The sequence below is a fragment of the Eumetopias jubatus genome, unplaced genomic scaffold (assembly GCF_037043125.1).
Source record: "Eumetopias jubatus isolate StellerSeaLion01/CBP00866 unplaced genomic scaffold, mEumJub1_p1.0 scaffold_9, whole genome shotgun sequence".
Taxonomy (NCBI): domain Eukaryota; kingdom Metazoa; phylum Chordata; class Mammalia; order Carnivora; family Otariidae; genus Eumetopias; species Eumetopias jubatus.
In genome coordinates this window covers 35,700,958-35,706,957 of record NW_028274815.1, presented here as the reverse complement: position 1 = coordinate 35,706,957, position 6,000 = coordinate 35,700,958, and positions in this window count along the sequence as shown.

Below are 6,000 nucleotides of genomic sequence, written 5' to 3'. Positions count from 1 at the left end.
ACGCTGGCACTACCTACATCCGAAGCATCAGTGGAGGAGTGAGGAGGAAATGTGGGAGGGAGGTGTCGCCTCATGGTCCAGCCTGTGCACCCACTGCCCGAGGTGGGGGCTCCCCTTCCCAGACTTGCCTGGCAGCCGGGGCAGTGGCGGAGGGGCGAGCCAGGGTCTGGCCCAGTGAACTCAGCACAGCGCTCCTTCCACAGGCCCAGGTCACAACCGCACCAGAGCCCTGGGGCCCAGTGGGTACGGGCTTTCCTCACCTCTGTGAGCTCCCACCCCCCTCCCCCATGCCTGCTATGGGTAGCTCCCTGCAAGCCTTCGGGAGCCCCACCCCCACCCTCCATGTCACAGGGACAAAGGAGCTGGCCACAGGGCCTTACCTGAGCCAAGGGGAAATCCCACACTCCTGACCCGACCCCTGGGAGGAGAGCGACAGGAGATGAGGGAGTGAGGGAAGACGGCGGAGCAGCTGGCTTCCGTCCAGGCTCTGTCCTGAGAGCCCCTTACTGTCTGGTGGCCTCTGTTGGGCAAACTTGGCTGTCCTCAGCCACCCCTGGCCAGTGGCTGTCGGGGTCTGGGGCATGGCGGGGCTGGGGAAGAGGGTGGGACTCCGGTCCAGGTTACAGGTCTCACCTGAGGTCTGGGTGGGGCTACTGCTGTCCTCAAGCCTCGGGGACAGAGAGAGCCAAGGCAGAGAGAAAAACCTCAGTGGCTGAGGCTCCTGGGAGTGGGGCCGAGGCCAGGGCAGGAGACAGGGGCTGCCCTGGGTCAAGGAACCGACTCTTAAGAGTCTCACGCAGGCTGTTCCGTTTTGCAAAGCAGTTTCACATGCAGGGCCTCCAACCCTCCAGATTCAGCCCTATCCTGGGAGGCAGGCAGGACAAGCCTCGTCTTACAAACAAAAGAGGCAACTGTGAGTCCTGCGTTGTGCCAGGCTCTGCACGGGCTGTTGGCAGGCCCAGTCTGGAGAAAGACAGACAGACAGATGACGCAGAATGGCACAGTGAGGGAGGAGGCCGGCAGAATGCGCCATCGGGCTGGCTGCCGGACCCAGGTGCGGCAGCCGGAGTGCTGGGGGCTCGGAAGGGCCTCCGGGGGCAGCCGGGCCCAGAGCGGAGGAGGCTGCCGAGAGAAGGCCAGGCAATACGTGGGAAGGCTTAGGGATGACATCAGATAGCTTCAGTTTCACTAAGTGCCTGCCTAATTCTGCCAGGTAGGCATTCCTGTTTCATTTCACAGATGGTAAAACTGAGTGTTACGTTACCGACTTGCCCACGGTTACTCCTAAGATTTTACCAAGTCGGGGTGAACCGCCATTAGCAATGGCCCCCCAGATCTCCGTGGCTTAGTGCACACTGGTTTCTTGCTCACATCACAGTCCTGTGTGAGTCAGGGACCCCTCCTCCCAGCCGTGACTCAGGGACCCAGGCTCCATTGTCCTCTGGTACCACCGTGGCTAGCCCGTGGCCTTGGAGGTTGCTGCAGAGAGGAAATTGAGTGGAGGATTGCCCATGGGAGAGTTGTATTGGCCAAGTGGAAGCGGCATGCGTCTCTTCTGCCCTCCCCCTCCAATGGCCCGATTCATCCCGAGGTCAAGGGGACCAGGAAGTGTGGTCTACTAGGTGCTTAGGAAGAAGGGGAACACAGGGATGTCAGGGATACTGGATGACTCATTCCTGAGCAATTGACCCTGAACCTGTGTCTTTAACCATAGGCTACGCCTCCCACACATTCTGGGGGAACTAGGCACCTTGGCCACAAAGCAAGCAGCTGGGATGGCTCAAATGCAAGGGTGGGGAAGAAATAGCCCCCCGGAGGACTGCAGGCCAAATGTGAAAGTCTCCAGCGCATGCCGGGGTGTCTGGACTTTCTCCTTAGGCAATGGGGAGCCACTGACAGCCTTCAAGCAGGGAAGTGCCATGGGTAAGTCTGGGTTCTAAAAGAGATAAGGCTGCCAGGGAGGGGGGCTGGTAAGGAACCCAGACCAGGGGGTCATGTGAACGGCCCAGTGTCCCCCATGACCCAGAGTTGAGGCTCTGGACCCCTGCTCCTGTGTTCATCCTCCTCTGTCCCAGCCCATCACGGAAGCCTCAGCCACAGGATCTCTGCAAGGGCCCCAGGCAGGACACCACAGCCCCACCCCGAAGGACAGCTAAGGGAAGGCTGCCCTTGCTCTGGGAGGGTGGACATGGGGCTGTAATTCTATTGTGTCTGGGAGCTGGCAGGCGCCGGGACGTCACTCAGCCCAAGGAGGAGCCATTAACCTAGATCATGTGTGCCCTGCAGGGAAACCATCTCCCAGCAGCCGCATTAGGACAGGGCCTTGCAGCAAGACACAAGGGGGTGGGTAAGGTGGGGCCACTGGGGAGGCTGGGGGTGTCCCTCCCCAGGGGGGAAGCATTGGTGGGGCACGTAAGGCATCTGGCCCTGGATCTTGGCTCTTCATTGCCCAAGGAGAAGGACAGGTGTTTCCTGATGTGGATGGGCCAGCTGGTGTCTAGGTACATGCCAGCCTCTATAAACCTCCTCATACCACTTTCTGTCCCTACGCAGCCTGGTGACAATACCTCTCCTTTCTTTGTCCTCTCTGGACCCTCTCCTCTCCACAGCCCCTCCCAGGCTTCTCAGAGAGTGCTGGGAGGGGCTCCTGCAGGATTTCTCCCAGCCCCTTGCCCCTGACCATAGCTGCTGGCTCTCCCCCTCCCTTGTCCTCACTCCCCATCACAGCCTCCCAGCTAACCCCGGTGGTTGCCATCACAACCACCCGGTTTCCCCCGTGCTGGCCATGGGCAGACCTATTCTCAGGCTCCACTTGCATTACCTCACCCCACCATGAGTAAGCTTGTGAGCACCGTGCTTCCCTCATCCACAGATGATGGACTGCTGCCCAGAGAGGGCAGGGAGTTTGCCTGAGGTCACACAGCAAGAGTGGCTAGAGCCAGAAATGCTATCTCTTCCCCTCCTGGCCCTGCCCCGTCCTCAGCCCTCTGTCCTCTCTCTCTGCTCTCCCGCTCCAGCCACCCCTCATCCCATCCTGGGGAGGAGAGCTCAGGCTCTTTGCGGGGTGCAATGTCTGTGGACACAGCCTGCCCCTCAGGTCTGGGAGGGTGAAATCGGCTGATGGGTGGCCTTAGGGCTCCATCCCAGTGGACAGGAGCAAAGGGAAGGCAGGAGTAACTTCAGGGAAAGCAGCCTCTGTCTAAGGGAGCTGCATGCGGTGGGTGGGTCCCCATGGAGCCCAGGATGTTATTACCTCCATCCCCACACCTCCCTGCTGGCCCAGGACCGCGGGGGGTCCACTGGGGGCAAGCCAGAGGTCTGCCTCCTACTGGCAGAAGCAGCCAGAGGGGATCTCCTCCGGGAAGCAGGTCAAGCTAAGCGAGAGGCTCACCTGCAGGCGGGCTGAGTGCTCTCTGCCTGTGGAGAGTGGAAGGGGGCCCGAGAGGGGCTTAAGAAGAGGGCATGAAAGACGCATAAAAAGGCCAACGGGAGGCCCAGGGCTGTCTTAGGATCTCTCCTCACCTCAGCCGCTTGGTGTAACGAGGTCTCATCTCCAAGCCAGCACCTAAATGAAAATTCCCCTTGTCCAAGCTCCTTCACAGACAGTTACAGGGGCCGAAGTTATGGCCTCACACCCTCCTCCATATCTGAGCCTTGAGCCGCCTCGTCTCTCTGCCTTCGGCTGGCGACTCTCAGGAACAGAGGCCCGGGACAGTTCTCTGGCAGAACTAACCCCGTAGCACTAGCCTTGCTGAGCAGGCAGGCTGTGGAGTCAGAGACCTGGGTGTCATTCTGAACCCCTAATTTAAAAGCCCTGTGCCCCTGGGCAAGTCGCTTCACCTCCCTGAACTTCAGTTTCCTGGAGTGTAAATGGGCCAACATAGCCTAACTCGCACGGTTGTGAGGATCCCATGGCTACAGCGCAGACCACACCTGGGCTCACGGTCAAGAGCTGACCCTGTCTCCTCCCACTCTGATTGCCCGGGATCCTGGCCGCCTCTGGGCACTCTGTCTATCCACTTTGCCATGGCCTCCAAGTCAACTTGCGGAAAGCTGGACTCATTATTGGTCTCCACACCAGGTCCCTCATGTAACTTACACATTTCCAACCTGAGAATGATGATCATCCCGGACACTGAGGCTAAAAGCTATGAAATCATCTTTGACTTTTTCTCTTGGCTTAAATCCTTCTACCCAATGGTCACCAAGCTTGGGTAAGTCCCTCACCCAAACTTGCCTTCATCCCAGTCCTCCACACCCAGACCAGGGTCAAGACCAGACCCTGTCCATGGCAAGGGCCCTCTATGTGAGCTCTGGGGTGTGGGTGGGGATGGAGGTGGGGCCCTACCCTCAGGAAACTTTGCTTTAATGCAGAAAGCTGGCTTTTTTAACCTTCTCCATGACATAGGAGGGACACCAACAGAGCTGTCCACAAAGACAGACTGGGAAGGTTACCAGTGGCACTTGGATGAGATGTTAAAAACCAAGGAGTATTGGAATCACTGCAGAGCTGGTGAAGGGCATTCCAGGCTAGGGAAGAGCAAACTGTCCATTCAATCATATTTTAAGTGCCTATTGCAGGCAACTCATGTCTAGTAACTAGGACAGAAGACTCTGTTCTCGTGTAGTTTACAAATTCAAACGCAATAAGTACTATAAAGAAAATAAAATATAGCATGAAGGAATTTATATAGCAATATATCTAGCAATATAGCAAGAGGGAAGCTTCTCTAAGGAAACATTTCCGGAAGATCTTAATGACAAAAAGGAAGCTTGTAAAACTGAAGGGAAGAACCTTCTAGGCAAAGAGAATAGCAAGTGCAAAGAAGAAAAGCCTGTCTTCTTCAAGGAACAAAAATACTTTTTACAATCCAGACAGTGTCGTACTGGCATTAGGACAGACACATAGACTAATGGGATAGAAGCAAGAGTCCAGAAACAAACTCATATTTATAGTTAATTGATTTGCAACAAGGGTTCCAAGATTGTTCCATGAGAAAAGAATAATCTTTTTGACAAATGGTCCTGGGGACAACAGAATTATCTATCTGCCAAAGCATGAAGGAGGTCCCCTACCTCACAGCATACACAAAAATTAACTCAAAATATGTAAATGTAAGGCTAAACCTATAAAACTCTTGGAAGAAAACAGGAGAAAATATTCGTGACCTGGGATTTGGCAATGATTTCTTAGACATGACACCAAAATCACAAGCAACAAAAGGGAAACACAGATAAATTAAGCTTCTTCAAAAATTTTTAAAAACTTCTGTACATCAGGGGTGCCAGGTGGCTCAGTTGGTTAAGTGTCTGCCTTCGGCTCAGGTCATGATCTCAGGGTCCTGGGATCGAACCCCATGTCAGGGGGTTTCTCCCTCTTCCTCTGCCCCTCCCCCCGCTCATGCTCTCTCTCTCTCTCTCTCAAATAAATAAATAAAATCTTTAAAAAACAAAGACAACAACAAAAAAGTTTTTGTACACCAAAGGACATCATCGAGAAAGTGAAAAGAAAACCTACAGAATAGGAGATGGTATTTATAAATCAAATACTTACAGATTTGAAAAGAATCTAGTTTCCAGAATATATAAAGAACTCTTACAAATCAATAATAAAAAAATAAATAGTCCACCTAAAAGACGGGCAAAAAGTCTGAATAGACATTCCTCCAAAGAAGATCCATAAATGGCCAACAAGCACGTGTAGGGATGTTCAATGTCACTAGCCATCAGGGAAATGCAAATCAAAACCATGATGAGATACCACTTCACACCCGTGAGAATGGTCAGAATTTTTTAAGTGAAGAGTAAAAAGTTTTGTTGATGTGGAGTAATTGGAACTCTCACACTCTGCTGGTAGGAATGTAGAATGGAACAGCTGCATTAGGAAACATCCTGGCAGTTCCTCAAAAATATAAACATAGAATTACCATACAACCCAGCAATTCCACTCCCAGGTATATACCCAGAAGAATTGAAAACAGGTACACAAGTGTTCATAAG